Source organism: Plutella xylostella, chromosome 23, assembly GCF_932276165.1.
Source record: "Plutella xylostella chromosome 23, ilPluXylo3.1, whole genome shotgun sequence".
Lineage (NCBI taxonomy): Eukaryota > Metazoa > Arthropoda > Insecta > Lepidoptera > Plutellidae > Plutella > Plutella xylostella.
The window spans coordinates 9,258,278-9,267,642 of record NC_064003.1 but is presented as its reverse complement, the minus strand read 5'-3'; the positions used below and the strand labels follow the sequence as shown (position 1 = coordinate 9,267,642).

Genomic DNA, 9,365 nt, shown 5'->3' with positions numbered 1-9,365 from the left:
GTCGACCGATCGCCCTATCCTCTTCCTTGGCTAAAATTCTCGAACACATAATAAAGTGCAGGCTCGAATGGCTAGTCGAAAACAAAGGTATCTTAGCCAAAACCCAGTTTGGGTTTCGGAAAGGCATGAGTACTTTGGACAGCCTTGCGATACTCACTACAGACATCCAAATTGCCTTTAAGAGGAAAGAATACCTGGTGGGTGTCTTTCTTGATGTAGCATCTGCTTACGACAACGTACTTCTTCCTGTGCTCAGGCAGAAAATGCGCCAGCTGAGTATTCCAGTGAAGCTTACCCGTCTTGTTTGCAGCCTACTAATGGAGAGATCCATATTTATAAAATCCCCATCATCTTCCCTAGACCACCCAAAATTTGTTTGGAAAGGCCTCCCCCAGGGATCAGTCTTGAGCCCTCTCCTGTACAGCCTCTATACATACGATCTTGAACGGTCCGTTGACTGCTTTTGCGACATTTTACAATATGCTGATGACCTTGCACTCTACCACGCTTCTTCTTCATTAGGAGAGACAAATGTCCAGCTGAACCTGGCCCTAAGATACCTCTCGGACTGGCTGACTCGACATGGCTTATCCCTCTCCACTCAAAAATGTACAGCAGTCGTATTTACCAAGAAGCGCAACGTCCCTGACGTGGACATCGTTATTGGAGAAGATTCAATTGCTGTATCAAGTGAAGTAAAATTCTTAGGCGTGATATTGGATTCCAAGTTATCAGGTACCCATCACATGAGCTATGTGGCTCGGAAGTGTGAGAGGGGTGTCAACGTCCTCAGATCACTGTCGGGTGTTTGGTGGGGTTCCCACCCTTACTCACAAAAACTGCTATATAATGCGATTGTCCGGAGCCATTTCGATTATGCTGCCTTCATTATAGACCCTTGCAATAAAGCAGCTCTGGAGAAAATTGACAAAGTGCAGTACAAGTGCCTTCGCATAGTTTCAGGTGCGATGAAATCCTCCCCTACCAATGCCCTCCAGGTTGAGTGTGTTGACCCTCCTCTCTCACTTCGGAGACAACACTTATGTGATCGGTTTTTCTTTCGAATCTGGCAATCTAACTCCCATCCTTTGTTGCCCAAACTTGATATCCTTAAGCGTCTGTGTAATGCTCAAGAAACCCATGGACTTTCCTATCTACTAAAAACTTATATCTTTTCTTCTAACCTCCCCCACCCTACATCCAAATTTAGTATTTACCCTCGGTTTGATGTTCCTTACGACGCCTTAGTTTTTCAGCCCAATGTAGTAATGGATTTAGGTATCAGTAAATACTCTCCTGCCGCTGAAAAAGCTCTAAGTGCGAAACTCAATTCAGAGTGGCCAGGCTGGCTCCCCATATTCACTGACGCATCCAAACTCTCCGAAAACAGCAACGTGGGTTTGGCCGTATGGCTGCCCAAGTACAAAGTTGCACTCAGTTTTAAGCGTCCCCCTGAGTCCTCGGTCTTCACGGGCGAGGCAACAGCTATTCTCGAGGCGCTTCTGTACGCTGAGTCACACAAACTTAACAAAACTATTATCCTTTCTGATTCGGCCAGTTCATTACAAGCAATTATTTCCTTTCCCTTTAAATCCAAATCCAAATTCCCTATCATTTAAAAAATTAGAGAAACCCTATTCCGTTGCATGACTCAGGGTATAGAAGTAGCTATCGCTTGGATACCTGGGCACAGTGGTATTATTGGTAATGAGTGTGCAGATTCCTTTGCTAAGGATGCCGTTAGCTTGGGCCTGGACACTCATTACCAAAATTTTGCCCATGACCTTGCCTCGCTCGCAGGACCGAGGCTGGATAGATCCTGGAAAGTGTCCTGGGACACTTCTAGGAATTTTAAAGGTAAATTTTACTCCCATATCCAACCTCATATTCCAAAAAAGCCATGGTTTTTTAAAGCAAAGCACTTAGATAAACCAGCAACTTCCACTCTTTGTAGACTGCGTCTGGGCCACGCGTGCACACCGGTGCACTTGGCTAGGATTCGGGTCCGTGATAGCTCTGTCTGCGACTGCGGTGCCAGTGAAGGATCTGTTGATCATCTCTTTTTCGAATGTCCCAACCTTCAAACCTCCCTATATGACATCCTCCCCCCCACCATTCCCAAACCTGTAAATACTAACTATCTTCTTACCCTTGTACATACTCCCCTTGTTAATATACTGTACAAATTCCTTAAGACTAACAATATTAAACTGTAAATGTGTTTGTACATATATACTAACAAATCTAACCATTACTTGTGATGTCCACTTATTGTTTGTATATATTGTGTTTGTCTGGTTGTTTCAGGTTTTAACTGTGTAAATAGTCTAAAATAACCGTAACGACTGCTTTCCAATACTGTGAGCATTGGTCACGTGACTCTGGCCCAGTTAGCCGTGTTAGTCACACACGGCAAAGAGCCATTCAACCAAAATTGAATTGAATCTGGCAACATTATTTTAGTATTATTTATTTTTAATACTGGTAATTATTAAAACTCCGGCAATGGTACGTTTCTTTACAGTCAAAATATTACGTCAAATTCAACTGCTATAATAGTTATTAAATATTTTAGTATCTAGTCATTCACGAAAATTTAATAAAATAAAACATTACATATATATTTATATTACTAATACTGACATCAATATGTTTAAAAAATATAGAATTTGCATACTACAAAATATTTCAGTGTGTATATGTCATTCACGCAATGTGTGCATAATACGGAACGTTATTTGTTATTACGGCCGCCATAATACAAATAGACCTGTTTTGCATTACAACAAAACAGATATTATGTGTATGAAGAAACACACAGCGTTGAGTGAAGAAGCAATTATTTGATTTCTTAGTATAAATAGGAAAAAATGGGTTTTTACATACCAATCTGCTGTATTTTCCTCTCTTTCACTTTAGCCAGTGGACAGTGCAGTCTAGAATCTGGATTCTACTCTGTGACGCGCTGTCAAATTTCTGACATAGTAGTCTTCAAAACTCACCTGCAAGCCGTTGCTGCAACGCTGTGTGTTTCTTCATACACATAATATCTGTTTTGTTGTAATGAAAAACAGGTCTATTATGTGTTCTTTCTTTCGAAACACACAGCGTTGAGTGAAGACTTGTTTGTTATCTGCTGGTGAAAGAGATTAGAAAATCTAAACGCTATGTGATCTCCTTTTTAGGTAAAATATACCTAAAATATAATAAAGATTCCTGTTAGACAACATCATATTTGTAAAGGAAACATACTTAAAATGCACCTTCATCATAAAGGTACTTGAACCTAAAAGAAAGAAAATTAATTAAAAACAAAATTTATAAGTACATAGATACTCTAGTTAATGATCAATAGGTGTGTATCCACTACATACCTAGTGTGATACACAACATGTCACATACTTACCTACACTTATGATCTGTAAGTATGTTGCTAATGGGATCATAAATCATACCATTATTAATTTAAGTAAGTAAGTATAACATAAATAAGCCAATTTCTTATCAAATTAAAGTTAGTACTAGTAAAGGACCAATCCAGGTGTGAGGAATACCTAATAGCATAGAAACAGACAATAGAAAATATAAAATTTTACATCATTGTCTTTATATAAGTACCTATCAATTTGTATTACATAGGCCCTCTAGGTAATACATAACCATAGGTAATTTGTACCTATTAGGTAGTCATACATATTATTAGGTAGTATTCCTTTTTAGTTGAAGTAAAATTGAACTTTATAAAGCACAGAAATATGGATTGTATTAGACTTATGTCACTGCACCACCCTTGCTTGGTAGTTGAATAGCCTACTGAAATAGGATTACATGACAGCTGTCTATGTGTACACTATCATAATTTTCCTTTTGAGATATACATGGGTGATGACTAGTCTCTAGGTACACGGAAAAATTTATAGATGTACCAATTTCAATCAAACATGACTAATTTTACCAAGATTTTACAGGACCAACAGTCTTTAAAAAGTCAAGCCTGCATGTAGGTAGCAACCTACTTAAGTAAAGGGCCAGTTAGAATAGAAACAGCTTTTGTACAGCTATTAGGCTTACACTCTTCTCTCAGGTTGAAATATAAAGTTTCAGAACCGCACATCATCTCTATCTATACTTGATAAACAATTTACTACTGCAATATAATCCACCATAAATGCAAGTAAACACTTTATAGGGACTATTCAATAGCCCAACTAATATGGATAATTGGATAGGTATTTTCACAGCCATCAGTCATAGGCTCCACATGATGTAGGTATATGGTATACATATAAAAATCAATATAATATAGGCACCTTACCAGATAGATCCTTAGAAAGGCTCATAAAGGCCAAATGTTAACACAACTTGGTGAACAAAAGTCCAGGACAATAATAGGCACTTAGACTTGTAGCTATCTCATGTTTGTACTCTCCAGAGACTACAAACTTGTGCAATGTGGGTAATAGAAAGCTACCTGGGCAAAATCATTTGACAACCACCTACCATGTGGGTACACTAGATGAGGAGTACTCAAATCCGGGCTCAAACAATATCAGCCAACATAGTGGTAATATATGTGCTGTGGCATACACCTTGTATAGGTGATATTAATGCCAATGTCTACTGAATAGACCTGTTTTGCATTACAACAAAACAGATATTATGTGTATGAAGAAACACACAGCGTTGAGTGAAGAAGCAATTATTTGATTTCTTAGTATAAATAGGAAAAAATGGGTTTTTACATACCAATCTGCTGTATTTTCCTCTCTTTCACTTTAGCCAGTGGACAGTGCAGTCTAGAATCTGGATTCTACTCTGTGACGCGCTGTCAAATTTCTGACATAGTAGTCTTCAAAACTCACCTGCAAGCCGTTGCTGCAACGCTGTGTGTTTCTTCATACACATAATATCTGTTTTGTTGTAATGCAAAACAGGTCTATTATGTGTTCTTTCGAAACACACAGCGTTGAGTGAAGACTTGTTTGTTATCTGCTGGTGAAAGAGATTAGAAAATCTAAACGCTATGTGATCTCCTTTTTAGGTAAAATATACCTAAAATATAATAAAGATTCCTGTTAGACAACATCATAGTTGTAAAGGAAACATACTTAAAATGCACCTTCATCATAAAGGTACTTGCACCTAAAAGAAAGAAAATTAATTAAAAACAAAATTTATAAGTACATAGGTACTCTAGTTAATGATCAATAGGTGTGTATCCACTACATACCTAGTGTGATACACAACATGTCACATACTTACCTACACTTATGATCTGTAAGTATGTTGCTAATGGGATCATAAATCATACCATTATTAATTTAAGTAAGTAAGTATAACATAAATAAGCCAATTTCTTATCAAATTAAAGTTAGAACTAGTAAAGAACCAATCCAGGTGTGAGGAATACCTAATAGCATAGAAACAGACAATAGAAAATATAAAATTTTACATCATTGTCTTTATATAAGTACCTATCAATTTGTATTACATAGGCCCTCTAGGTAATACATAACCATAGGTAATTTGTACCTATTAGGTAGTCATACATATTATTAGGTAGTATTCCTTTTTAGTTGAAGTAAAATTGAACTTTATAAAGCACAGAAATATGGATTGTATTAGACTTATGTCACTGCACCACCCTTGCTAGGTAGTTGAATAGCCTACTGCAATAGGATTACATGACAGCTGTCTGTGTGTACACTATCATAATTTTCCTTTTGAGATATACATGGGTGATGACTAGTCTCTAGGTACACGGAAAAGTTTATAGATGTACCAATTTCAATCAAACATGACTAATTTTACCAAGATTTTACAGGACCAACAGTCTTTAAAAAGTCAAGCCTGCATGTAGGTAGCAACCTACTTAAGTAAAGGGCCAGTTAGAATAGAAACAGCTTTTGTACAGCTATTAGGCTTACACCCTTCTCTCAGGTTGAAATATAAAGTTTCAGAACCGCACATCATCTCTATCTATACTTGATAAAAAACAATTTACTACTGCAATATAATCCACCATAAATGCAAGTAAACACTTTATAGGGACTATTCAATAGCCCAACCAATATGTTGGATAGGTATTTTCACAGCCATCAGTCATAGGCTCCACATGATGTAGGTATATGGTATACATATAAAAATCAATATAATATAGGCACCTTACCAGATAGATCCTTAGAAAGGCTCATAAAGGCCAAATGTTAACACAACTTGGTGAACAAAAGTCCAGGACAATAATAGGCACTTAGACTTGTAGCTATCTCATGTTTGTACTCTCCAGAGACTACAAACTTGTGCAATGTGGGTAATAGAAAGCTACCTGGGCAAAATCATTTGACAACCACCTGCCATGTGGGTACACTAGATGAGGAGTACTCAAATCCGGGCTCAAACAATATCAGCCAACATAGTGGTAAAATATTATTATGTGCTGTGGCATACACCTTGTATAGGTGATATTAAGGCCAATGTCTACTGAATAAACATTCATTCTGAAGTCAACTTTACTGTTGTAATCACTGAGCTCTTCCTTATGGCAAGCCTGTGTTAGCTATTAAGACCAAATTAAATTCAGAAAAAATATGTATTGTATGCAATATTAAGTATAGGCACAATACAAGAGCTCACCTTTAAGATAGAAGATATGAGATCTCAGGTTATGTCTTTCAAGAAAAGATCCCTGAAAAAGTAAGCAAGTTACAACACAATATATTAGATTGAAAATGTGTAACTCTAGCTGCCAAGGCGCAGACGCTTCAACATCAACCCATCACGTCCCTACTGCTGGAGAATGGGTCTCCTTCCAATGAAGGAAGGGCTTGGGCCTAGAAAGCTGCTTCATCAGCTTTCATTATGTTTGGCCACTGCATATCAATAATCAAATGTCCCAATAGCACATGGCCTCCGCGGCAACAATCTTGTCATTATGGGTTTAGCCAGAAACCGTTAAGTGGTGTTATTTTTAAAAATAAATAGGGATGTGATGGTGGTCCCATGCTATCCCCACTGGAAAGGGAGGATCTCCCAACCTGTTTGGGCTGTGCTTTGTTCTGGCGGGCAGCTGCTTTGGTAAACAGGAGAAAAAATTGGCAATTCACCTTTTTATGAGTGGATTATGCCTATTATCAGTTTTAAACTGTAAGACTTATGGATGCAATAAATGGTTGAGTATTAAGTATTGAAACTCCCATAAATTCTTGCTTAAAAACCCCAAACAGCTACAAAGTCAAGGGTATGACATGAACAACTTTGAAAAAGTTATAATCATGAAAAAATATTACAGATAGAAAGTAAATAGTTAATTATCTTTATGTAATAATAAAATAAGTACAGTTAAGTTCACCAGAGCCCATGGCTTTTCGACTGGTTAAAAGCTATACAAATGGTTGTTAAACATCATAATATTTGCATATATAATTGCAAAAACTTGGTGGCAATGCATTTTAGTTTACCAGAGCCCATGGCTTTTCGACTGGTTAAATGCTATATAAAGCGGTTGTGAACCATCATAAACTTCGCATATATAGGTATCCCATGAACAATGTGTGTGAATAATTGCAGATACCATATAAGATTTTACCTCTCCGCGAGGAAGGTTCCAGCAATTATGCAAATATAATATAATACATTTTACTTCACCAGTGCCATAAACAGCATTTCGACTGGTCAATGTATTACAATGAACTTATAAGTTCAAACCTTCATAAACTTTGCATAAAATCCCCAATAATTAGGTACTTGAAGATGGGTCCGACACCACCAATGTGTGTGTCATCAATAATATTGCAGTTAGTAACTGCTACATTTAACTTTCCGAAAGTTTAATGAAATTATGCAAAGTTAAAATACATTATGAGATGATCCATGAGTTCATCATAGCCAGTGCCTATCAGCATTTAGACTGGCAATGTATTTTGTTGCTCTGTCCATTACACCCGCATGTAAAAGGACATAATATATATACCTAGGTAATAGGTAAATAGGAATAAAAAGGCCACGAGCCAGTTTAAATCCTGTGGGTGAGCAAAAAACAACATATTTATATGTATACATACATGTTGTAAGAAGTTATTATGGTTAATAACTAAGTCAATATGGTAAATAGGGGCCCCGAGCCAGTTTTAAATGCTATGTGAGCATAAAACAACATGTGTACATATAAGTTGTAAGAAGGTATTATGGTAAAAAACCTATAAGACAACAAAAGTTGTAAATATAGGGATAAATATTAGCCAAGAGATTTTATAAATTATAATCTCATCAACCCATCCGCTAGGTCAAACTATGCTACTGGCTTAAGCCATTGGTTGCATTCAATATTGTCAACCACAGCACTGCATGTCATATTTAATTTATTTTAAGATGACAGTCTCAATAGTGAAACTGCTAATATAAGTGTAAAGTTCTCTGTATAATATACACACGACTGCAAATCCCCGAAGGGGTAGTCAGAGGTGACCCACATAAGGGCAGAAATAGTGACTTATTTTCATTGTGTCACCCTTCATAAACACTTGGTAAATAAATAATGTAATCAACAAATTACAAATATTTTGCGACAACACATCTATGCATGCAGCAATCAAAAGGTTGGTATATTATGTAGATAGGTAGGTACATGTTAACTAATTAATACCAGATGTGAAAATATTTTCAAACTTGTGAAACCAAGAATCAATACCATGTTTAGAATTGAAACATTTAAATTCAAAGTAAGCAGTGTAAAGGTTATAAACCCAACAACCAAAGGTCTAACAAGCATCTGTAGCCCATCTGAGAGGCTTCCTAATGCTAGATAACATGGCATTAAATGAATAGGAACAAAATTAAATGTTCTCATATAAGTAAGCATTCTCTTATGAGAATTTTTAGCTTTACCAAATGGAGTTAAACTATGTAAATACAGTATGTAACAACGTAAATACTATTTGAATAAAGAAACGCCATTGAACAGAGCTGGTTTCTGGTTTAAAGGTATAAGCACAAAGATAAAATATCATTTGTAAATTGCAATGTTTTTGTACCGAAAAGATTCATGCGTGAAATAGTTTTCTGACTTACTCAGTTCAGACTTCGAAGGTAGGTATGAATCCAATTGCTGGAGAGCATATTTCACACTATCACAGAGATTTATCATAATATCTTCATGTAATCTTGTGATCTTCTCGGTTTTCTGAAAAAAATATTAATACCGGCCCGCGGGCGGAGCGGCGTCGGTAGCGGCGCGAAATTATTTTTTTGTACATTGACGAAAAGTACGATGTCTCATACAGAGTTTTTTATACATTAAGTGAATTAACACTTTTATTGATTGTTTTATTCCACAAACACGAATATTATCATGGATTATTAGTAAAAAA

General features: G+C 36.6%; 2 long non-coding RNA genes across 2 annotated transcripts; both read left to right on the top strand.

Moving 5' to 3' along the window:
* Window positions 1-1,044: 1,044 nt before the first annotated feature.
* On the top strand, window positions 1,045-2,434 carry LOC125490368. Its single transcript, XR_007267635.1, has 2 exons — window positions 1,045-1,857; window positions 2,308-2,434. It is a non-coding gene; the product is annotated as an uncharacterized LOC125490368 (long non-coding RNA).
* Window positions 2,435-3,096: 662 nt separating this feature from the next.
* Window positions 3,097-6,287, top strand: LOC125490369. The gene is made up of 2 exons (XR_007267636.1): window positions 3,097-4,229; window positions 6,084-6,287. It is a non-coding gene; the product is annotated as an uncharacterized LOC125490369 (long non-coding RNA).
* The last annotated feature ends 3,078 nt before the right edge of the window (window positions 6,288-9,365 follow it).